This window comes from Eubalaena glacialis, chromosome 17 (genome assembly GCF_028564815.1).
Source record: "Eubalaena glacialis isolate mEubGla1 chromosome 17, mEubGla1.1.hap2.+ XY, whole genome shotgun sequence".
NCBI classification, from domain to species: Eukaryota; Metazoa; Chordata; class Mammalia; order Artiodactyla; family Balaenidae; genus Eubalaena; species Eubalaena glacialis.
Window position 1 is genome coordinate 76,946,491 of NC_083732.1, and position 26,102 is coordinate 76,972,592.

General features: G+C 43.4%; 1 long non-coding RNA gene across 16 annotated transcripts in view; it reads left to right on the top strand.

Moving 5' to 3' along the window:
* LOC133077459 (uncharacterized) overlaps positions 1 to 26,102 on the top strand; it is a 380,931-nt gene that overhangs the window by 308,599 nt on the left and 46,230 nt on the right. Inside the window, exon 8 of one of the 16 annotated variants that reach the window (XR_009697732.1) lies at positions 16,088 to 16,148. The exons of the other annotated variants lie outside the window; for them this stretch is intronic. This is a non-coding gene — a long non-coding RNA (uncharacterized LOC133077459). The remainder of the gene's footprint in view (positions 1 to 16,087; positions 16,149 to 26,102) is intronic. 16 annotated transcript variants of the gene reach the window in all.

Sequence of the window (26,102 nt, forward strand, 5' to 3'; positions counted from 1 at the left end):
GAAGGGCTTATCCGTCCAGCAGCCCCTGACTCTTGTGTGGAGTTCCTACTCTTCTCTCCTTTCCCCATTCCTCAGCCTAACACAATCCCATTGGGCATAGACACATGCTAGCATTTTCCTGCCTCTGGGACATGCAGCTCACCCCCAGCCCGGGCACACACTGAGAGCACGCTTCCTTGTTATTAGTATCCCCTGCCCATGGCATTCAGAACTGTCCTGTTTTGTGCCCCATCCACTCAGGCATCCTTTCCTAGCCTTGACTTCCCCATTGTTAGGAGGTAATGGGCACACAGATGCCGTCAAAGAACCACTCTCACCTTCCAAAAAATAGCTCTAAGGGAGGGAGCTGAGGCAGTGAAGTGAGAGTCATAAAGCTTGCATTCCCAGCCCCACTACTCACTGGTTTTGTAATCTCCAGTTGTCCTATTTGAAAGGGTGGGGCTCATGCTAATTGCCAGGTTCCCTCCTCCCCCAACTCCCCATTTACTGTGAGAATGTCTGTGAAAGTGCTCTGTAAACCAGAGCTGTTATTATATGGAGGAGACCTATTATTATTAAGAACTGGTTTTCCTGATTCTTCCAGCTTTCCCTCCCTCTCCATCCCCTGCAATGGCTTGAGGCTGAGGCTCCGTGGAGGTGTACCTTTGGGGCCAGAAAGTAGAAAAATTCTGCTCTGTTTACCAAGGGAGTCTTCTGAATTGCTATGATTTAAGCATTGTGGAACCAAAGAAGGATAAAGGAGTCTGACACGAAAATATTTCTTGGTTTGGCTTTTTAACATCCTAGTGGAAACTAACATGTTAAGCTCTACACAGAATTCAGAAAGAAAACCTCTGTTCGCCCGGGTGCTCTGGAGTGAAGCTCTCCCTGAAGCCTCTGCCTCCAGGCTTGCCCCCCTTAGTCCACTCATGTACCCCAGTGAGCTCTCTGAATGTCAGTCTCTTTATATTCCTTCTTGGCTCGAACCCTGCACTATGGATCCCCATCGCCCTCAAGGTAAGTCTAATTGTACTTACAGGGGCTCTTGCTGAGCTTTCCAGCCTTGCCATGACCTCTCACTCCCTCATGCTTATCCCTTAATTAATTCTGCTCACCCAGTACCTTGTTCTCTGTTACCGCCTCCTCTTCCTGTAGGGATCAGCTTAGATAGCATCCATTTATGGAACTTACCCTCACTCCCCTTGACAAAGTGAGGTGCCTGCAATGTGTTCCCATAGCATCTTGCTTTTCCCTATAGTAGTCTCTCCACCCTTGACTATTGTCACATGTTAGGATCTGTCTTCTCCACGAAGCTGGAAGCTCCATTAGGCCAGGCTCTACCACCATCTTGGTCATTCATTACAGTCCAGGGCCCAGCAGTGAATGAATGAATGAATGAAGTGTATTAGTGTGTTACAGACTTCGTCTTAGGAAGCTGGGGAGCTCAAAAGTCTTCATGGATAACACAGATGGGCTCATTTTAGAGAAGAATTAATACTTTACTGAACAAAGTATGCAAACTTTATTATTAAGTGAAGGAATATTCTTGAGCCCAAGTCTATTTTCCTCTAAAAGCCATTCTTTGAATCTTCTTTTAGTCACTAAATCTGACTGCAAGGGTTTTAGTATCAGAAAAATCTAGCTTTGAATTCCCGGGACTTACCAGTTGTGTTCACTGAAGTAAGTTAGTTTATCTCCTTGCACTCCATTCCTTATTAGAACACTATGTGAATTAAACAAGATATGTTTGTAAAGTGCCTGGTTTTTAGTAGGTTCCCAACTTTAATTGTAAGTTGGTAAGTCAGAGACAGAGTTTAGATTTTCCAAATTCAGCCAATCCTAAAATGAGGGCTGATTACTTTCTTCTATAACATCCCTGAAGAATGGGGGAGGTCAGCATGAAATTGAGCTTCTTACATCTTGGGGAACTTGTCATTTCTTGAGGCAGATTAATTAACACGTCCTTTGACAATTGAGTTTGTGGAGAAGTGCTTTTGCACAGTCAGCAGAATTCTACTGCCCTGTGGTCCTACTTGCTCAAGATCACTAGAGAAAGCTCAGTCACGGTGCCAAAGGCACCTCCCCAGCCATCTGAGGACAGCGGTCCTGTTCCCACTCTTGACTCTGGAGTCTGACTTCTCTAGGTAGGATGATACCAGTCAGTCCCTCCACACTTTTCTCAGGGAACAGGGCATAAAGTCTCATTATCCACCCAATTGCTAACCTAGAACCAGCCCCAGTGCTTCTATACAACCTTAACAATAATAGTTAAAAGAAAGACTTAGCTACAAGGGTGCTCACTGCAGCGTTGGTTACATTTGTGAAAAATTTAATGCAACCACTTAAATACTGGTGATGGAGGACTGGTTGAATAGATTACAGCACATTCACAGTTCATATGAACAAATACTAAGGAGCCATCAAGAATGACTACAGGAATAAATGTTTATTGACCTGGAAGTATGGTTATAATATGTACTGGCAAATGTAAAAAAGCTAGTTATAAAATAGAATGTATTATTGTTCAACTTTGAACAATAATATTTATGAATGTACAGAAGAAAATCTAAAAGTATTTAAAAGGGTAAAAGTGTTTAGGTCATGAGATTATGGGGATTTTCTTTTTGTTCTAAATTTTCTATTGGAGGAGGAAGTATAGCTTAGTGGTTATGAAAACGGACTTCAGAGTCAGGCAGACCTGGTCTTAGTCATTTTCTGCCACTTGAGAGCTTTGTCACCTTCGTTTCCTAATTTGTAAAATAGACTAATAGTGCCTCCTCTTAGTGTTGTTGAGAAAATGATAAAGATGGCTTTGTTTCTGGAGGGGTTACTATGTGCTCTGATAAGCAATTTACTTGCTTGTTCTTTATCATGAGCTCCATTCCACAAACAAGGAAACTGAGGCTCAAGAAACTTGCCCTTGTGCTACATAAAGGAGCTTGATTACTTTCTCCATTCTTGACACTTTAGTCCTTTTAATGTTGCTAAAGTTCAAATTTGTTCTCCTGTCATCCACATCTCCCTGCTGACTCATTCTGGACCAACTTTGACTAAAACCCCCCAAACATTTTCATACTGGTCATGTCTCCTCTGTCCTCCAGTTGTTCTTTTTCTTTTCTTTTTTTTTTGGACGTGAGTGAACTTATTATGGAGCAGACAGGTGGATGAGAAACCTGGGCATTCAAATCATACCATGAACGATGAGGAAGTCCAAGAATAAGCCTTGTAATCTGGTAGTGAGAAGTTGCTGATCACACTGACTTCACACGCAGGAGCCCCAGGGGTAGTAAAATGCACGAGCTTTGCATTTTCCTTCTCAACTCATCTGGAAAAAGTGACTTCTGATGTGAGAGTGGGTGAGTGGAGAGGCCAGGACTGGTCTAGTGAAGATGTCGTTGGCCGGCCAGGACTCCTAGGAGAAGCTGAGGGCCAGTGGTCATTAGAACTGAGCGAGGAGCACATCGCAGCAGCAGGCGCTGGGATGCCCGGCAGTTCTGAGCTCTAATTCCTGCTCTGTCATTGTGTGGCCAGAGCATGTTAATGAAGTCTCTGAATTTCATCCTCAGAATGCAGCCAGTAGTACATAGGTTCTGGAGGTTTTAGGAGGATCAAAATGAGATCATGAAAGACTCAACCCGGTGCTGGGACCAGTTTTAGCCAGCATCTTCTCTTCCCTGTAAGCCCCCCATTCCCTCCTGAGAGATCTGGTAAATGTTGAAATGCAAGAGAATCTGTGCCCCCAGAGGCTCCATGACCAGGGTGGGAAAATCATACAGAACAGAAACTCAGAGCTGCCAGGGAAAAAGAAAGCCTTTGAGGTCAAACTGGCCCAAACCGATCATTGATCCCCATTTTGACAACTTTATTAATTTTTTAAAATTTCAAAATTGATAGGTGTTTGTGTTGAAAAAAATCAAACTAGGCAGGAGCATCTGGAGTAGATAGTAAAAATTCCTTTTGGTCACCCATCAATCCCTCCAGAGAAAAGCACAGTGACAAGTTTCCTGTGTGCCCTTCACGACATTTTCCTGGGGATTTGCAATGTACGTATTCAGACATATATACTTCCTCACCAGAAGCACAAATGTTCTGTGACCTGAATGTTCACAAAACTTTCATGAAGAGAATAAAATGCTGGCAAAGGGAAGAAGAGGTCCCACTGTCTCCGTTGCTTCCCCACAACTTTTCTGTGTGGGGTGGATGCCCACTGAATTTGGAAATGGCTGGAAGCCCCTTGATATTCTGACTTTTCTGCATGGCCACCACTTCTAGCTCTGGTCCTTGGGCTTCTGCTTTGGAGGTTACTACCCTAGACCAGATCTGTCTCCTGAAGGACTTGGCCCCTTTGGCTAGAATGATCCTTCCCCATCCAAGGGGAAATGGGACAGGCCCAGGAGGAAATATGTGTCTGGATGACAAATTGCATGAGTCAAAGGGACTTGTGAAAATGACCAACATTATTTTAAAACATATACTGTCTCCAGAGGAGGAAGCCAGTTGCTTCTGCTTTGTCTTTTCTTTTGAGAGTGGGTAGAAGTCCTTCAGAGATGGTGTTGGACACTGTACTTTAACATGGCTAATATTTAAGGGGTGATATTGGCGTCAGTGTCCCTTTTGGATACTCAGTTTTAGAGAATGTTATTAATTGGGCTCAATCCAAATAGTCTGAGGGTTGTTGGGAGTACTACAAAAGCTACATGGATTTTCATTTTCTAGATTTTCCCCTACCCACCTCCTCCAAGACATTTTCTGTGAAATGTGATTCTAACTAAAGGCAGGGGCACAGTGCCTTATACATAAGAATCCTACTAAGATTCCTTAGTAGGAATCTAATTGCTGTAGACTGATTTACTTCAGTTGTCTGTATTCTTGCTGACCATTTATTTATTCATTTGCTTATTAATCAAAATGTATTGAGGTGATTCTGTTTGCCAGGCACTGTGCTCTGTGCTATGTATCAAAGTGTAGACAAAAGAGGAAGCCATCAGTTGTCCTTAGAGCTGCAGCAGGAACAGCCTTTCAGCAGAGGGAATATTTGAGAAGGTTTTCAAAGTAGGAATAGGAGTTTGCCGGGCCAGTGTGGGGGAAGAGCATTTCGTAGAGGGGAAGCACCATTAACCAACCTAGGAAATATAGGATGAGGGGGCAAGATTGTGGGGATGAAAGTCATGGCCTGGACGGATTGACTGGCTCAAGTTGTCCTAAATGGACAAAATCCCAAATATTCATTGGAGAAAGATCTCCTTTTACTCTATCTAATTGAGTTCCTTTGAGCCACCGATTTACTCAACAAAGATTTACTCAGCAACTGCTACGTGATTTGCACTGTGCTGGGTGCTAGGAATATGATGCTGACCACTTCCTTTTGGCCATTATCCTAAAGCCTCAGTAAACGGTATTAAAGTTTAACTTCGCAGTGATCACCATTCTCTTCCGCCCATGACAAAGCATCTTTCTATTTAACGGGCATCTATTGTGAGAATGGCATTAGTTTTTATGTTCTGGACAAAGCAAGGGAGAATTTGAAACACTCTTTTATTGCCTTCTCAAAATATAAATCTAGATATCATTGTGACTCATTGTTTTATCTATTGACGATATGTCAATATGATCAAACCTTATCTTGTGATAGATAACTCATGAATGCCTTAATAAAGATTATAACCATGGCTTTGAATGCCATCATTTGGTTCAACCCTTTTTTTCCCACAAGGGGGAAATGACTTTACACGATGAGTTTTATAGACTGTGTGGGAGAAACATGGTGGCTGGTGCCCAGGCCACTGCATTCTGATGCCTCCATAAATAAAATGTCCGTGTCACACCATCAGTCCATAACCAAAACAGCAGTGGGATCTGTCCTGAGGTCAGTGTTATTGCAGTCCAACCTCCTGACCCCTCCCACCTCCACCTCCTTCTCCCCAGCTCCAGAGGTTAAGGGGCAACCAGCTCAATTCTGCACATCCTGCCTTTAGTCTCACTCAGCTTGGCTGGCTGCCTGGTATCTTGCCCACCTGTCAGTCTTCCAAAAAGAGACGCTTCACTTCATTCTAAAATCTTCTTTGAACAGCCCTTTCACTTGCTACTCCGAGTGTCTTTTTGGTTGACAAAAACCACAAACCCAGATGGGCAATTAGGGATTGAGGGTAACAGTGGTTTGGGATTTATTTCAGCTAATTGCTGTCCTATGTGAAAGATTGCATCATCTGTGACAGCTGGCCTGGATAATCACCCCTCTTTAGCCGTAAGTTTTCACCTTCTGTGTAGTGGGGACTTCCAAGGCTATTTTGACTAGTATGTCCTAGGGAGTGGCAAATCTGAAAAGGTATTGTAGATACCTCATTGGTTGTTGTGAAAATTAAATAGGATACAGCCATCAAGTTCTTGCCATCTGCCTTTTCACAGTAAGCATTTGATTTAGGTTAAGTATTTTTATTTTCTAGAACCTGTGTATCCCTGACCCTCACACACTGAACCCTGCACTCAACTCCATTGTTCTCTGTTGCTGATGGCACATAGCTTGTGATGCCTTCCTTTTTTTCCGTACTGGTTTTAGAGGTGGAAAGGAGGATGCTGTGATTTGTATATAGTCGGAAGGTTCTGCCAAGCGGCTGGGGCACTGAGCTCTGGAACATGCTGCAAAGTCTAAATGGGTTTTTTGGGTACACTGAGTTACGTTCTCATTTATACAAGTGTGACAAGGATTGCTACCTTGACTATTTAAGCCAAGGTGGGAGGGGTCCATGGGCAGGGGGCAGAATGGGGAATTAGATGTCCTTATATGTTGCTCTTAGAGTTCTTTGGCAATAAGCGATCGTAGCAGATTTTTTTGTTTTGTTTTTTGTTTTTGCTTTTTTTGTTTTTTTCGGGCTCATATGGCCAAGTACAAACCCAGAGAAGGAGGAAGTTAATTCACATTCTTGCTTTCTTCTAAGGACCAAAAAATCTGCCAACCTGTTCCCAGGGGCTCCTTTTCCATCTCTGCTGGGCTCATCAAAGTGTATTGTGAGTCGGTACAAAGGCCTAGGGGGAGGAATGCTGTTGAGAGCTTACCTTTCGGGTCCCTGCCTTTTTTATATGAAATGTGCCCTGGGCTCTGCCTCTGCTCTCCTGACTGGTGTGTTTAGAGTGGATGCAGCCTACTGGGCCACACAGGGAAGCTGCAGGGGGTGTCCAAGTTCACATGTCCTGCATTCCAGTCGAATGTTTTTGACATTGAGCAATAGAATAACTCTGCCAGGTTTGGGTCTGTCCGATTGGAATGTAACCAAAAAGGAAAGTCCCAGAGTGATTCAAATACTCACCTCCCCACAACCTCTTCTTGTCTTTCTAATTCCTTTTAATTCTCCGATGACAAACTCAGCCCAGAGCTCTTACCGACCCCGCAGCACTTGTTGGTGCTGATAAGTGCAACTTCCCAAGAGATAGGAATGCAAATCAGAATGTTTTGTTGAGTCATGTGTACTCTGCGGCTCTTTCCCAAACATTGCATCAGACCCGTAATTGGCAGCTCCCAGGACTCTGCTGGATGACATTGAAGGTCCAGGAAAAGCTCCGTCCATTTCTCGAAAAAATGTCCTCTCACTCTCTCCGTCTGTCGGGTTGTAATATCCTGTTCTTAAGAAAGCCGAATCCCTGGAGAGGGCAGAGGCACAACCGGTTTTGTAGATAAATTTGAAAAATATGGCTGTTGGCCTTTCCCACCCACTCCCGTCTCTTAGCAACAGGACAGCTGATGGTATCCATCAGGGAAAAAAACAAAAAGCACAGAACATGTCGGGGAGCCTGTCTGCATTCTTGCCTGCAGTCTGATGTATTTAAACCTTCCTGCATTCTTGGGTGTGGAGACCCAGGAGTCACGTCATGAGATCATTCCCCTGCCCTCCTTGTGACCTCTGCAAATGGGCAGATAGAGGAAAATCTCAGAATGCGATGGACATTCTTTCTCTGCAAAGATCTGCTTTATCTGGGGTGGCCATTTCCTTTGATTTGGGGAGTCACCATTTGGAAACTCGAGCATATTTATAGAGGGAGGTCGACCGGGGTGTGGCTCTGGAAAGGGCACCGGAGTGGGGGGTCTGATGCCCCCAGTGCTCCCTCCCTGGTGCTCTTCCTTCCACCCAGTGTTGGCTTTCTCAACTGCAAAGTAAGGACATTGCATTGGATGTTCTCTAAGGTACCCTTCCGCACTGAATCTGTTGTGAGTGTGTACATGTGTATGTGTGCATTTACATAAACTTTCTATTATATGATGTATCCATCTGACTTTCTCTCTCTCTTGAACTTTAGAGTTATTAAGTGGTAGAGCAAGAATGTGAGGCCAGGTCTGGCCAAGTCTGAAGCCCATATTCTTAACCACTACCCTATACTTAGGATAGGCACATAGAGGTGCCATGCAGTTGGTATTTTATGTTACATCTCGTGTATCTTTATATCTACATCTATGAATCCATGGGAGTAGAATTGGGATGTTACAGAGGATTTAGGCTCTAATAGTCAGAGAGATCTGGGTTCACATTCTTCTCTGCCTCTTTTTTTTTTTTTTTAGATTTAAGATAAACCTCTATTCCCAGAAACATCAGAGACACCCCGGGTTGCTGGCCTGATGCTCGTGACCTATCTGCTGCCAGCAGTTCCGACAATTTACTCTTGCTAACTGCTTCATGCTTCCATTCTTTGTCTTTGAAATGCTCCTCTTCCAGCATTGCACTGGAGACAGAACACAGCTTACGAGTCGAAAGTACCGCATCAGATGTTTGTTTGCAGCTTACGCCTCCTCCTGCTTCAACATGTATGGAATCTAGGGAAACTCACTCTTCTCTGCATCTTAATAGTTATGTGGGCTTGGGATTCTTGACTGTGACATGAGAATAACAAATTCTATGTGACCAGGTTGCTCTGAGGATTAGGTAAAAGGATGTCTGTAAGGTACCTGGCCCAGTGCCTGCTACATAGAAAGTGCTCAGTAAAAAAAGGATTGAGGTTGAGATATTGATTGATTATAGGTTTCCTGATGGTAGGGACTTGCCTTAATTATCATGTAACCCCAACATATTTCGTGGCACACAGGAGACAATTGTGTTTGCTGAGCCAAAGAGATGTCTCTCTCTCTCTCTCTCACACACACACACACATTCACACACACCCCAAAGAGTGATGAATTTTATGACTGCATGTTGCTGGAACTTTTTGGTAGGGCTCTGCATTTTAGAGCACTAAATCATAGCTAAGAAAACCAATATGATTTGGTTGTGGTTGGATGTTTCTTACACAACTTAGAATGTTCTTCAATCATTTTCAAAATATGAACAGTTGCTTTTCAAAGTACCTTTTTTTGGCCAAATATTGTCAGGGTGTTTCTCTCTCTCTCTCCTTCTGTGTCTCTCTCTGTCTCTGTTTCTCTGTCTCTGTCTCTCTCTTATTGAGCTCTTACACTGTGCCAGTTGTTTTACATTCATTATTTCAACTATCCTCAACTATCCTCAGCAACTCTGTCAGATAGGTTTTGTTATTCCCATTTCACAGCTGAGGATCTTGAAGCTCAGAAAGTGTGAGTCAACCAAGACCACTATTAAGACCACAACTCTTACGTGGAAGAGCAAAAATTTGAACAGAGATCCCTCTGACTATTAAAATGGGGGAGGGAGAGAGATCAATCCACATTTTGTCTTGATTATCGAACCCACTCCTTTGAAAAAAAAAGCCATCTACTCCCTTATTAATACTAGGGAACTCTGAGCACTCACTGTGTACCTGGCTGTGCTAAATGCATTATACACTATCTTATTTAAGCTATTAACAACTCTGAAGGGTAAATACTAATTATTAGACCTAAATATCAGAGGAGGTAATCATTGAAATACAGATAGATTAAGTAAGCCCAAATAACCCAGGCTGGCACAACTGGAAATTTAACTCCGGTAAGTCAGACTCCAGAGTAAACTCTTCTCACAAGCTCATCTACTGATTTTATTAGTGTCCATGAGGGCACGTGGTCTCCTTTACTCTTGGGAGCATTATTATGGCTTCTCTAGAACTTAACTTCCGCTCTTTCTGGTGGTGCCCATCACCAGCCTCTCCTCATCCCTGAGTATAAACAGTGGACATTGAGGGTATGAAAGCTTTAGAACAATAGACCCATAGAGTTTCAACATTGAAAGATCTCTTTAAGAAGTCACTAAGTCCAATGGCTTCTAACTGTGGGACATGATCTGTTTAGTGGGTTGTAAAATCAATATGGTAGTTCATGATCAATATTCCAAAAGTGAAATGAAAGGAATAGAAAACATAGAATATATTGCACTGAGGGTGAAGTTGTCTTGAGAAACAGTTGATTTAGTGATCTATGTGTGCGTGTGTTCTGGGTCACTATGTAAAATACATTACTTATTGAGGGTCATGTTTGTTAAATTTCAAAAACACTGGTTTCATCCAGTGGTTTTCAAATTTTGTTCCAAGGAGGCCTCAGATCCCTTAAGGGAGATGGAGATGGAGGTGGGAGAAGTTGAGTAGGAAGAGCTTCAAGAATGTGCCCTCTTCTAGCTAAAGTAGTCCCGTGTTTATCTGTTTTTCAAGTTGGATTTTCATATAATAGTTCATCTTTTAAAAAAAGGACTCTACTGAAAAAATAATTGAAGAGCCACTGATTAACCATTGGAATTGTGTTATATTGAATGTTGATTCATCCTTGTGTGACTTCATGTGGTAACCAAGGACCAGCTGTGTGCCCAGCCAGTATGATGGTTGCCATTGAATATACAGCAAGATTAGAAAATGTGATCACCCATGTCTTTAACTTGTTGTTAGAACCAATTGTTAAGATAACAACTGTTGCTTACGCCAGATATGGTAAGGGAATACATGACGATATTGTTCAGAATTTGGCAAGTTCTTTAAAAAGTTATACAGAGGATTGTTACAAGAATGGCTATGGAAGGATCAAAGCTGGCTGAAGCAAAGGAGATGAAATTGAATACAAAGGATTATACTTTGGTTCAGATCAACAGCATAAATACAAATGTAATATGAATTTACTTGACGACAGTTCATGACTCAAAGTCTGAACTTGCTAACTGACTTCTAACTCTGTAAGTCAATAGTGCCGTGTAGACCAAAACCTAAGGTAAGCTTGGCTACATTTAATGCATTCATGGACATATGGTATAGAGGACCCCTGTAAGGGGAAATTGCAAACATGGCCAAAGTGCTTTGCAACTTTTCCCATATTAGGTAAAGTCTGTTTCCCTACTTCTTGATTTTGTGTGGGCCCCGTGATTTGCTTTGGCCAATAGAATGTGGCAAAAGTGATGTGCCATCTGGAACCGATTCCTCAAGCATGCTGCCTGCATTCTGGAACTCTTGGAACTCTGATATGGGCATGTGAATAAGTCCCGGTTATCCTTCGGGAGGAAGGCAGGCAATGTAAAAGAGACCCCAGGTGTCGTAGCCAAAGTCATCCTGGACCAACCAACCTCTAGCCAATCTGCCAGCTGATTGCAGATACATGAGTGAGCCCAGAGGAGTTCAACCACACCCAGCCCAGACCGGAAGAATTGCCTCACTGACCTCCACAAGAATGAGCTAGCTTTGGGAGTGTTTTGTTAGGCATCAAATCCTTACAGATGCACCCACTCTCCTGCACTGGCAAATCCACGCTGGAAGACAGTACCATGAGCACATCCGATCACCATCAACATTAGCTAGAGGTGTTAACACACTAGAATGTCTACAGGTCGGGATCAGGAGAAGGTTTCTGAGGACGTACCAAGTGGAAAGTAAGGATATTTGTAGGAACATATGCTATACCTTCTGAGAATTGACATTAGTGGGAGAAGTGGGATGGATTCTTTATAACTTCTGTGATTGCAATTTTTATCCCATTGCATCTATTCTTGCCATCACCTTATGGTGGGCAGAGTGTATGTTCTCTTGAGCACTATCTTTGTACTTGGGTTTGGATGCATAATTTGTTTTGGCCAATGAAACGTAGGCAGAAGTTAGAGTGCCTCTAGAGGACTCACTCTTCTGTACTTCTGTTATCACCACCATAACAAAATCCCGGTTGGCCCACTGGTCCCAGAAGAGGATGAAAAACATGTGGAACAGTGCCACCCTCACCACCCTGCAGCATGCAACACAGCCCTTCTGGGCAACCCATCTATTCATGAGTGAAAGATTAATGCTTACTCTTGTATGCTCCTATGGTTTCAATATTGATTTTTAGCTAGCATTTTTAGGTGATCAAAAATACTTCTGAGATTAAAATTAGAATCAAGGAATGCAGGACTTCCCTGGTGGCACAGTGATTAAGAATCCACCTGCCAATGCAGTGGACACGGGTTCGATCCCTGGTCCGAGGAGATCCCACATGCCGTGGAGCAACTAAGCCCGTGAGCCACAACTACTGAGCCCACGAGCCACAACTACTGAAGCCCATGTGCCACAACTACTGAAGCCCTTGCGCCTATAGCCTGTGCTCCGCAACAGGAGAAGACACCGCAGTGAGAAGCCCGTGCACCGCAACGAAGAGTAGCCCCGGCTCACCGCAACTAGAGAAAGCCCACACGCAGCAACGAAGACCCAACGCAGCCAAAAATTAATTAATTAATTAATTTAAAAAAAAAAAGAATCAAGGAATGGCCGCATCAAGGAAGCAGACTTCCACTGCATTTAAGGACGGATCTCTTTGCCGAGAGAAAGAACTGTCCCAAAGTGAAACACATGGTTATATTAGGAGTCTCCTACCCATGGGATATTCAACCATCAGGAATCTGTACATGGTCGTCTTAGTTGGAATGGGGATCAGACTTTCATTTCAGAGTGACTAAGATGCTAAGCAATTTGGGGAATGATTAGCAGATCGTTTCATCTGTGTTTCAGCAGGGAGGGCGGATGAGCAGGAGGGGTAAGTGTGTGTGTGTGTGTGTGTGTGTGCAGAGAAGGTGTAGGTTAGGAGCAACAGATGCTGTGGGGCGCTTCGAATGTCCCACCAAGGTGTTGACCTTTGATTCAAACCTGTGCCCATTTGTTCTTCAACCGGGAGCCCCTCCTGCTTACATCCAAGTTCTACTCATTCCCAAAGATCCAGCTCGAGTCCAGTTTTCTCTCTGGGAGTTTTCCGTGACCTTTCCAACCTACAGCGACCAACTCATCCTCTCAACTCTTCATCTTGGCTGTAATTCACATGCTGTCTTAGCTTTTTCCTTGACTTTTCCCGGGGTTAGATGGTTGATTTCCATGTGCTCATGTAGCGTTTCCTCAAATTAAAGAACTTGCTGCTCTGTACTGTGGTCTTGTATCTTTCCTTAATGCCATGTGCTGGTTGAAAGCAAGGAACATGGCTTATCCATTCTGGTACCCCCTCTGTCTGCCACAGTGCCTGGCACACTCTAGGGCATCGGTAAATACTTCTTGGATGAATGGATGTAGATTTCTTTCTCTTTCTGACAAACCGTAAATTCCTGAAAGGCAGTTGGTATTTATTGTACATTCCTATAGTGCTCCAAGACCTGTGCATTTATTCATTCAACAAATATTTGATGAATGAGGCTTACCCTGACTTACAAAGCCCTGTGTCATCTGGCTCCTACCCATCTCTTTGACATCATCTTGTGTAACTCTCCCCCTCACTCATTCACCTGCTCAAGCCATACTGGCCTTCCCCCCCCCCCGCCCCCAGTTCTTTGTGTCCTTAAATCTCCCATCCACCTCAGGGCTTTTGAGGTCTCTTTGGCTGCAATCTCTACCCTTTGGTCTTCTATGACTTCCTCCTTCTTGTCATTCAGATCTCAGCTTAAAGGTCACCTCCTTCAAGAATCCTGTCCTGAGTGTCCAATCCATGGTACCACCTGCCTCTCTCCATTTCATCTTTTAATCCTAGTTCCCTACGTGACATTTACCACTTTTGGATAAATAACTTCCTCCCTTTTTTCTTTCTTCCTTTCTTTCCCTCCCTCCCTCCCTCCCTCCCTTCTTTCCTTCCTTCCTTCCTTCCTTAGTTGCTTATTGCTTGATTGATTGTCTGCTAAAATATAACCTTCGTAATAATAAGTACTGTTTTTATTCTTACTGCTCTGTTCCTAGTGTCTGATAAATACGTGTTGAATGTATGAATGTATGAATGAATATGGGTTCAGCACTGAGCTGTGTGTCACAAGTCTAGTGGGAAGAGGACCAATGAGGTTCTTGCCTTCAAGGATTTTATAATTTTGCTGAATGAATGATCAGTGTACACACGGCACCACAGCAAAACCAAAACCAAGCCAACAAACAACAAAGACAAAACAAAAGACTGGAGTGTATGTAGCCCATTGAGGTACTGAAGCCTCAGCTTCCTCTGGGAGATGAGGATAATAACACCTAGTTTGCAGGTGTGTCATGAGGATTAAGTGAGAGAAAGAACGGACAGCACCCAGCATCGTGCCTGGCATGCAGCAGGTACTCCGTGAATGGTATTCTCCACCCTCCCCCTCCGACAAGGCAAATAAAATGTATTAAGAAGCTTATATTGGTCTACCCAGATGATCCACTCGAGAGAACTGAACTTCAATTCCAAGGATGGCTCTTAGGCTTAAATCCAGTTATGAAAATGTTTCTGGTGTTCCACAATGTTGACAGTGGAGGTGGAGCTGATTATAGTTCATTTGTGAGCCATGTACTTTGATTCTTTGAAAGCTTTTGTGTAACCCGGGAGGTCTCATTAGTTGCTGTTCTAGCACGGTGTGGTAGGGAGCTCTGTGATAATTGGCCACAAACCACTGAAAAAGCATGAAGAGTCAGGAATTGTGTAGCGGGGCTGATGTTCTGCAGAGGTGCAGTTGATAACTACTGGTATTACCTGAAATGCCATCCTTGGAGAGTTAGTCCTTTAGCTTAAATCACTGCTGGATTAACAACAACAGTTTTAGCAATCACTTGCTTGTTAATAAGAGTTTGCTGAATAGCACTGTTCCATTCTGGACCCTGAAATAGATTTTATTCAATTCTTACTTCCAAAACAATGGTGGTATTGAGTGACCAGGGTTAGATCAGGTTGAGTTCATGTTTTGGGATAGTTCTTGCTGGAGACTGGGTGGCTGAGTATCTGGGGAGTCAGGTCCCATTGAAACCCTGGGGAAGGGGCAAGTTTGACCAGTGTGGGGGCAAGGTCAAGGACAATTACACAACAGAGCTAGCTCCCAAAGTTAACTCATATCTGTTTCTAATCTGTTTTCCTCTCCCTGTTCCACCTACACAGATGTGCCCTTTAAATATTTATTTGCCCACCTTTGCCGTGTGTGGCACTTGATCCCTTTGAAGGTGTTTACTAATTAGATCAGGCTGGGAAGTTGGGCAACTTCAGATGTATTTATCCTGTATAAGGTAATTTATCCTGTGTAAGGGCACAAGACCCCTGGACAGCCCCAGGGAGGTCAGCTGCAGCTCCCCTGCTTACTTCCTTTATTGGAGGAAGTCCTAATGATTGCCCAATTAAGCTGAATGACACTGGCTCTTTTTCTGCCATTAGCTCCTGACACAATTCTGAGACAGACATCAGAGAGGCTGGAGCCGGAAGGCTAAGTGCTCTTAACGAACACGATTACGGATCAATTGAACGCTGGGCTCAATTTGACACCATCCACATGTGATTCTTACTCAGTGACACAGCATCTGATCTTGGCTTGAAAGGAAAATTACTGCCGCAGTAATTCAAATTCAACAGACCTGCAGGTCACTGGCCTCAAATATTTTAAAATAATATTTGCTGCAGGAGAATCTGTGCTCATGCCTGCGTGGATGTGTTTGACTGGATGTGAGTGGGTCATGTGTGTGTATGTTTGGGCATACAGATCCAGTTGAAAGAGCTTTTAGGAGAGGTGATGCATAGAGTGAGGGGGGAAACTCTGTTGTACTGGGTCTTAAGGCAGCCTTGGTCTGTGGTTCAGGTTTATTTGATTCCTTTCAGCCATTTTGGCTATTGTCACTGTTCTGACTGTCAAGGAGAAAGAGGAATAGCTGACGATGACCACATGGGATGTCTATCTGTGGTCTCAGGGGATCCCCTAAGAGATGCTTGCCTCAAACATCTTAGCTTGTTTCAGTGGTAAGACCAAGTACTTCCCACTTCCAGATCGGTGGCAAGAAGCCTGAAGACATGCTGGGATTGATGCCTGCTGGCCTGTGACAGAGAGGTAAGTGTCCATGGGCTTTGTTTGCCGTGGCCCTCCTCTCTGCTCTGCAGACCCTTGTTCACATGTCTGCCTCAGTCCATAATTCGGTCTCTTGGTATGTTTACCAGGAGGCTGGGAGCACCTTAGCCTTGTAACCTTAGCACCTCTCTCTATTTCTGGGTCAGCAATGTGTATCAGATGGGCCAAATAGACACATCTCATAGGGAGATCTAGGCTTCCTCTTGATGTTGCTAAGGAATAAAATGGAAGGCAGATTGCCCAAAGTTAGCATTGGTTGGAGAGTCTTGGGGGTGGCAGGGTGGTGAAGGACAGGCCAGCATCCATGTCCCTGGGAGATTTGACTTTCCATTTGGAGAGGGTAGCTTCCCTTTTAATCCTTCTGCCACCATCAGGTTGGCCTCCAGTGTTATTCTGTTTCTTGATTCAACACTTTGACCCAAATAGGGATAAACCTCCTTCTCGTGTTTCTGTCCTTTGGGAGTAGAGCTTAGTAGTTAGAGCTTCAAGGGCCATACTGCCTGGATCTGAATCCCATTCCCCACCATGAACAAGCTGTGTGACCTTGGGAAGTCTATTCATCTCTCTGTAGCCTTTCATCAGTTTCCTCAATGGTAAAGTGGAGGTGATACTGCCAGATCAATGAAAAGATTTTTTATACCATTTTGAATGACTGCTGAATATTACATAGTATGAATATACTTCATTGTTCATAACAAATCCCCTGTTTGTAGATATGTGGGTTGTTTCTAAGGCTCCTTCATTATAAATGACACTGTAATGAACATCATTATACTTGTATATTTTCATGCCTAATTGTTATAATAGAATAAATCCAGTAGTGGCATTTCTGATTTAAGGGGCATGCACTTTTTGAGGCTTTTGATAAATACTGCCTAGTTGTCCTTGGAAAAGGCTTTACCGAGTTCTTCCTCAAATAATCTATCACAACCCTTCCCAATCTAAAAAAAAAGCCACTTTTTTGGCACATATAAGAAAGGATAATTTAGGCACACACAAGAAATGACAGAGGGCAAAGAGAAGAATCTACCGGGGACCGACTCCCCTGGGGGCTTCAGCTACCCAAGAGGGCTGTGGGGAGCAATGTCCCGGCACGATCTTAACCCATCTTTTGTGTATCAGTTCACTGTTCCACACTCTTGGGCAGCTCCTGTCTGTAAGAGTTTACATACATCCCAGAGCTGGATTCTGGTTTCAGAAAGAAGCCATTTTTCTTAGGGAGCAAGGCTAGGAGGTGGTGTTGGCAGAGAATTGGAGAAAAGCCACGGGTAAAGAGGTGTCAAATTTGTGAGCTTTTAGTGGGGTGTAAGCAGCTGTTTGTGGCTTTAAACTCAAGCACGTTTTTCAGGCAACAATTTCTAAGTCGGTAGTTATGACGGAGGCTAACTCTGGATCATTTCTTGCTTGTTGGCAGAACTTGGTGAGTCTGAATGAATCATAATGAAGATGCATAACTTGTTGGGGCCTCCCAAGACCTGGTAGACACAGAAAGGAATCTGGACAACCTTTCTATTGAAACTTTATTAGAGAGGTGATGGCAGCAGCTGGTCTTTGTGGCTCAGAGCCTTTGTACTTCACTGGGCCTCGTAAAGCTTTTACGAAATCTCTGTCATCCCCTTGGTCAGTCCTGTATCATGAAGAAGGATGCTAAGCATAAAGAATACACCATCTATGACTTCTCCCAGGTTTCTGATCCTTCCAGGGAGAGAAACTTAGCATTTTTTGCCTCTTCCCAAGAAACCAAATTGTTGAAGCTATGGGACTTGTTCCCAGTGGTAAGATCTTGTTTGATGAGAATGACTGTAGCTTTATGTCATTCTGGGGCTTATTGGCTTGGGTGACAGCTCCCTGGCATCTGCTGGAATTTGATGACTGAATGATGCAGGGAGGAGAAATGGAGAAGGTGGATGTTTATTGACCCAACACAGACTTGTTAAAAAAAAATACCAACTACATATATGAAGTCTCTTTGCATTAAAAAAGCAAAATTACTAACTCTCAGGAGAGAAAATGATTATCACTCACTGCTAACTCTCCTAGGTAAGTAGATGGTTATCCATACCTATGGCAAAGAGAAAAGTTTAGCATAGGTTCAAACATGAGTCCCCACTGTGGTACAGCCCCACCATGTATTTTCTAAGGCATCTACCAATGAGACATCTTAGGATTGACTCTTTCTCTCTATTTCTCTTTCTCTTCATCTCCTCTCTTCTTTTTCCATATGGGAAAATAGAAAAAGGGAAAACAACCAGGATTTAGAATCAGTTTTCCTGGAGTCAAGTCTCTGAGCCTCAGTTTTCCCATCAGCAAAATGGGCCTAATAAGACCTGTCTTTCTGTGTTTGTTTATTCACCACAGGTAAGTTGAATATCAACTACCCAGTTAACAAAAAGGTGAAACATTAGCTTTAAAATTTAGCATGTGTTAGTTTTTATATTTTTACTTTCTGTTTTTAAAAATTCTGCTTTTCCTTTTCTTCTCCTGACTCAATCACTGGACTTCCAGAGATATGCATAGACATCTTTAGCTCTGCTGGTAGAATTATGGGTTCTTGAATTTGGAGGTTATTTGAAGATTTTTTTTCCCTTCTGTTCTTGGTGTAAACTCTGCTAGGAAATAATGCTGGAATTAGAATAACTCTTTTTTCCTTTTATGATGTCTTTTTCATTGCTTCCAAGCTTTCTAGAGCTTTTCTATTTCTACCTATATTATCTAGGCTGCTATTGTGATAGGATCCTAATTGGTGTCCTTGATTTTTTTCTCTTTCCTTGTCAGCACATCCTATACACAGCATTCATTCATTCCCTCACTTAGTAAACATATATCAAATATCTGATAGGTTCCGAGCACTATAGTTGGTGCTGGACATGTCCCTGACTAGTTCAAATACCTCCCTCAGAGTCCCTTCGCTTTTACTGTAAATGTCAAGCTCCTTTACCTCAGATTCAAAATCTCCGCAAATACCGATTTCAACCTGCTTTATAATTCTCTCAATCCATAATATTATCAACTCTCAGCTCTAGCTGGAACAATCTCTCTCTGCCTTTGCATTTACCATTATCTCTTCTAGGTATGCCGTCCTATCTCTATTTCACTTGTTCAAACCTAATGTTCAGTGGAGAGCTCAGATGTTAATTATTTTGTGAAACTGCCCTGAGTCTCCTTCCCTGGGACCCTTGTCACTTCATATCTGAGCCAATATAATTCAAATTGCTAGTTACCTTGTTAAGCATATAGGAAGAGAATGAGATTTCAAGGTGTTTGAATGAAAACAGAGGAACATGTTGGCTTACACGTTCTTTCATCCTCCATAGGATCTAACAATACAGTGTCTTGCTCAACACACACTTGCCTATTTATTGTTTGAATCAAATAATAAAACATACACATTGGAAATAATGTACTGATGGAACTATCCCAGTAGTTTATTACTTCCCTCTCATTTTGGGGGATGATGTCAGATGCTCACTTTGTTCAAACTCTTATCTACAGTGTCTTCTCCAACTTGGTTGCCATGGATTCTTCATTCCTCTTCCATCAAAGTTCTCTTGCTGTGGAAATACATGGTTACCTGGTCTAGCCAGGAGATCATGGTATCAGGTAGTATAAGGAGCTGCGGTTTTGCATAGATGTCTAGATCTGTGTTGTAATTCTAACTGTCAACTGTGTAACCCTGGAAAAGTTGTCTTGTTTCTCTGCGTCTCAGGTCCCTCTTCTGTGAAATAGAATTAATAAAAACCATTGCAGGGCTGTTGTGAAAATCAAATGTGATAATATGTGTAAGATCATAACTTACTGCCTTGCTCAATCCATACTAGGTACTCATTAAATTACAGGTACTATCGATATTAACCATGAATGCTAGAGTGCTCCACATTTTCTAGGGCACTTTGGAAGAACCATTGGATTTATAAGGATACATATCAACCTTACATGTGGTGAGCTCTCTTAGACTTCCATTTAGGGAGCTGTCCAGCATCCAACCTCCTCCCCTGTTGGTACAGAATCTCTTTTTTGTAGTCTTGGAGAGAAGTACCCTCCACCTACCACAGATGTCAGAGAGTATAGACTCACCCTTCATCCCTAGGTCACCAGAGCTGAGCAAATGTCCAGGGCTTGGCCCATTGGATGCTTCTGGGACCTTGCTTCTCAGATTTGGAATCCTGGCTATATGACTCTTGCTTCTGAGATTTTGAGGCTAAATGGTCACTTAGAATTAAATACAACTAGGTCAACTTTGACGGTGGTATTCAGCTGCATTCTTCCTTTTTCCTCTAAGATCACTGTTGAGCTTCCTCTTCTTTAATCATCCAGACTGCTATGATCTTGTTCTCTAAGCCTCTTGTTCCTGTGAGTCTCTGATACAGCTCTAGTAAATCACTACCTGTCCCCTCTACCCCATTTTTCCTCTATATGTTACTTGAAACCCATCACTGACAGTGATGTAGCCATGCATTTCAGGCACTTCATTCAGTGGCAAGGAATCCACGGTTCATCAGCCTGATCTTTGATCCCATCCCCATGATGGCCAGGTGGGTTCTTCTGCTGCCATTGTCTTTGTAGCTGGGCTTCTGCTGTTTACTTTCTGGGAATCCTGGAAACAGAAAGGATGCTGAGTTGTTCTCCAGCTAAGCCACCGGCTTTCAGATCACCTCCCTTCTGTCTTCATAGGGTGGCACTTCTCATCTTGAATTGTTGCCATGTTCCAGTCTTTCTCTCGTGCCTTTAGAAGGGTGGCTCAGCCAATGAAACTCTGATGCCTTTTCTTTCCACACCTGAACTTGTTATGGAGACGTGGGTTGATAATCTTTACGTAAGCCAGTTCATCTCCTTGTTCTTCAGTCTTTTCACCTGTAAACTAGGCTAAGTAGCCACGAGGGTCAGTTTGAGGAGGAAATAAAATGACTGTCATGCTGGGATCTATGCAAGGCGAGACTGATGTGGCGATATGAATATTTTTCACAATAACAATGATAATAAAATCAATGAAGAGACTATTAGGAAGGATTGGGCAGCTTTTGGTGTTTGGTTATTAACCACTGAGAAGAACTGTTCATTAAATAGCAGTGGGGGGACTGAGGGCTGGGGTCAAGCCACTGTTTTTCTTAATCAAGTAGTGACCTCTTCTGGGGAAAGAAAGAGGCAAGCAAGGCCTTAGCACTGGGGGACTCTTAAAACATCTGCACCAAGGAAAGCAATGACACAGTAGCTGTCCCCAGGGGGAGAATCTCTCAGGGTAGATGTTTGCTCTGGGCAACCAAGTGAAATACAACATTGAATGAACTGAAGCTGAACATCATTTGCCCAGTAGCCCTGTCTGGAAGAGCTCTCATAGAGCGAGTGAAATCTTGTAGACCCATTGCATGTACTACGGTGAGGCCACTGGTCATCCAAGCTGCCCAGATCTGGGAACCCAACACCAGCCTTTTGGGAGAATGGTTCAAAAAAGGTTCAGATGGGAAATTTTTTTTTTTTTTTTGTATTCCTATCTAGAAAAGAAGAGAAGTACTACTTCTGATGTAGGAAGTAAGGTTCAGAGCATAGCGAGGTCTAGAGGAGCAATGGATTTTGCTCAATTGTCCTTCTTTGGGGACAGGAAAGGGTCAAGCTCCTACTGCAGGCTTGTCAATTGGATTGAGAGTAATAAAAACAGGAAAAGGTTTTTTTTTTTCCTCCACTGAATCTCACCATATTCATTTGTTACTTCAGGCTCTTGGAAGGAGGAAAAAGGAAAACCTCCAGAAAGTCCTCTTGGTGACTGCAGCACTAAAGGACTTAGGCTCTACTAGATGATGGATCATTTGGTCAGACATGGTCTGTATTGGGTGGTGCTACATGGCACATTCCTGAGGACACAGGTCATGGCTTCTACTTAGACTCATGGGCGGGAAGGCTCAGAGTTGATGGAAATCATATTGTTCTACCCCTTGTTGAATGGGGTGGAAGAACTGACTCAGAGAGGGGAGGGGACTCACCCAAGTACAGAAATATAGGGACAGGGGTCCCATAAGAACTGGGTCTTCTGACCCTCTTTTCCTTCCCATTAGCAGTCACTCCTCTTGCACCTCTCTCCAACACCCCACTTCATACTAAATCAACTAGTAATGTTAATAAGACCTACATACTAGGTAGATTAATAATATGGTAGCCACAGTTTGTTAAGCAGCTGCTACATGGTAGCCTCTGTTCATTCATTTATTCAGCAAATGTTTATTGACTACAATGTGCTAGACACTGGGGTGCAGTGGTAAGCCAAAAACTATAAGCTCAACCCCTGTAAAAATCCCAGCCACAAAGATAAAACTAAAACTGCAATCTCTGAAGGCAAGGGGTCTGATGCTGTAAGATAAGGCGGGGTTATTAGTCCAGGGGCAGCTTCTCTAAGGAAGTGGCCATTCTATTCATCTATTTGCTCAGACCTAACATCTCCAGGTTATCCTTGCCTCCTCTCATTTTCTTACACTTTACCACCAGCGAACCCGATTGGCGCTGCATCTGAAATATTCCAGAATCTACTTGTCTCAGCACCTCTGCTACCATCCCCCTTCACTCAGATATCCCCAACCTCTTGCTTGTATTGTTGGGATGTAGTCTCTCTGCTTCCACTTTTGCCTCCTCGTGGTCAAATACGTTCGGACAATTCTGGGTCATACATTTGTTTAAGCCGTGTACAGCAGGACTTCTCAGAGGCTGTCATGTGCTATTCAACATGGTGAAATACAGAGGGGGACATAGTATATAACATAGTCCAGACGTATTTGACCACAAATGTTTTCTTATAGAGCATCTCACACAACTGCAGGTCAATGGAAAGCATTCCGGATAACCCAGAAAATGTCAATGCGTATATAACACATTATGTAAAGTATTATTATTATTCCACCTGATGGGAAGTGGAGCCACTCACAACAGTTTGGCTGATCTGGGAATCAGGTTGGCTGAGTTTTAGCCACAGTTAGCTTTTTTTGAGCTGTGTCACTTTGGGCAAGTAAGTCATGTAATTTTTCTGAATTTGGGTTCCTCATCTGTGAAATAAAGATAATAATTCCTGTCCTGTCTACTTTGCCAGGCTGTTGAGAGAATCAAATGAGATAATGAACGTTAAAGAAGGGACATCCTTACCCACTCCCCCTCACTAAACCAAACCAAACCAAAACCCAATACCACTACTGTGCTACTGTGGACGCCTAGAAAAACATTATTTCTGGTTATCCCATCTCTGTACTTCATCGTAATCAATGAGCAACACATTAACATTTAGTTTATTTATTTGAGCAACCTGGAGTAAAACCCAGGGAGTTGCTGGCTGTTGGCTAGAAGTCAAACAAAACAAAGAATTAATTGGAGCAAACGCTGTGGAGTGTGCCAGTCTGTGACATGCATGGAAGCAGGCAAGAAAAGCCAGTTGCCTAGACAGCATAGCGGAAAGAATGAAAAGAACAGGGATTGTGTAAAAAAGGCTCAGGAGATAAGAAAACCTGAAAACACAACACTGTAGAGAGACTGTAAAACTGCAGTGAGGGGACTTCCCTGACAGTCCAGTGGTTAAGACTCTGCGCTCCCAGTGCAGGGGGCCCAGGTTCGATCCCTAGTCTGGGAACTAGATCCCACATGCTGCAGCTAAGACCCGGCACAGCCAAATAAATAAATAAATATTAAAAAACAAAACCAAACAAAACTGCGGTGTTGCTGATAAAGAATGAATGATCATCTTAGCTATGGTGGTGGCATGGTGCCCTGCAGAGTCATTGAAAGGCATTGGGTGTGGTCATTCAGTGAGTGTCAGTGGGACAGTGTGGAGACTCTAGGCTGGCCAAGTTCTGTGGGTTTTTGTGAGGTGCCTACTCAGGATACTTGGTTCATACCAGGTCAGCAAGCTCTGCTGACGTTCCCTTTCAGATCCTAAACACTGCCAGGTTCTCTTTTTCTCTAGGGCTTTTGGTTGTGATTCACCAGTGACCTTGGGCTCAGGACTCTGATCCCCCAGACTAATTCACGCTCAGCAAATACATCTTGGTGTATTTGTGGGCCAAGCCTGATGATGATGATGACAATGATGATGATGATAGTGTTAATGATGACACTAAAAAATATAACATCCATTTGGCAGTTTAGAAAGGCACTCATATCCAACCCCCTCTGCTGTCAGCAGAAAATGAAAATGCCCATCTCAAGATGCCTAGAAGGGAACAGAAATCACCCAGGTGGTATGTGCAGAAGGAGGGGTGTATGTCAAAGCTAGGAAGGGGCTGCCCCCTTTACAAAAGAGCCTGGAGAGATTTGAGTGAATGCATTCATGTTAGCTCTGGGTATTTCTGAATGTCAGCCAGGAGAGCTAATTCTCTGATACTATCATTTCCCACGCCTCCATCTCAATACATATGTGTATCTCCTTGAGTCTCTGCACAGATATCTGTCCCTGCAAAAAAGAAGCTCTCCTAAGAGCCCAGAGCGGAGCCTCAGTGTTTTATATTTTCATAATTTCATGTGTAAAAGAATCAGTAGGGAGTGTATTTATCAGTTTTGCTGCATAACAAAGAACCTCCCTACTCCTTAGATCTCAGTGCTTATAATCACTAAAATTTATTTTCCTTTCATTTTACGTGATGCCTACAGTCAGCAGGGCCTCTGCTTCAGGCTGTGTGTTGACTATGGGTCAGTTCCATAGGGTTTTGTTCGTTTCTGCTTTATTTATTTATTTATTATTTTTGGCTGCATTGGGTCTTCGTTGCTGCACGCGGGCTTTCCCTAGTTGCGCTGAGCGGGGGCTCCTCTTCGTTGCTGTGCACATGCTTCTCATTGCGGTGGCTTCTCTTGTTGCAGAGCACGGGCTCTAGGTGCGTGGGCTTCAGTAGTTGTGGCATTTGGGCTCAGTAGTTGTGGCTCGCGGGCTCTAGAGTGCAGGCTCAGTAGTTGTGGCGCACAGGCTTAGTTGCTCTGCAGCATGTGAGATCTTCCCGGACCAGGGCTCGAACCCGTGTCCCCTGCATTGGCAGGCGGATTCTTAACCACTTTGCCACCAGGGAAGTCCTCCATAGGCTTTTCTGATCTGTGACTGCATTGGAAGGAACAGTCCCAAAGCACAATGGGCAGTTCTGGCAGAAGGCAAGAGTCTAAGAAAGCAACCTCAGGTATGCAGTCACCTTAGACTTTTGCAGGGTGTGGCTCACGGTCCACTGGCCAAAGAAATCCAATGGGCCAAACCGAACAAAAGAATTGAGAAATTCACTGGCCCTGCAGGGAGGTGTGGCAAGGGTTTGTATGCACAAACCTTTTACAGAAGACTGAATTGTAATACAAATCATCACAGGGGTTTTCTAAGCATGCCAATTCCAGGGCCCATCTCCAGCTATTTTAATTCAATAGGTCAGAGTAAGTAATAACAGTAATAGTATTAATAATAATAAAAAACAATGGCTAGCATTACTGTTTGCCTTTTATGAGCCTGACACTGTGTTAAATACTTAAACGCATGATGTTTAGTTTAATCCTACGATCTCTCTCTGAAATAGGAACAAGTATGATCTCCGTTTTACAGGTAAGGAAACAGAAGCTCAGAGAGGTTCAGAAACTTCCCCAGGTCACACAGCTAGTAAATGGTAGAGCAGGCATATGGATCTGTGGAGTGGAACTTCTGAGCCCCAAGTCTTTTTCAGTTTCCCAAATATGCCCATCTCTCTCCTGCCTCAGGACCTTTGCACTTCCTTTCACCTCAGCCTTTATAACGTTTCCTTCCATTCATTCACTTCATTTCTCAAGTTTCAAGTGGAAACATCACTTCCTCAGAGAGGCTCCCTGACCTTGGCCCCTGACTGATCCATTTTGTGGGTCTCCTAGATTTTCTAAGCCTCTTCTGATCTTCTGTGCTGGGGCGGCTTTCTTGATGGGCAGTCCAACTTCCTGAGTATCACCTGGCCTCCTAACACCTCAGGCTGT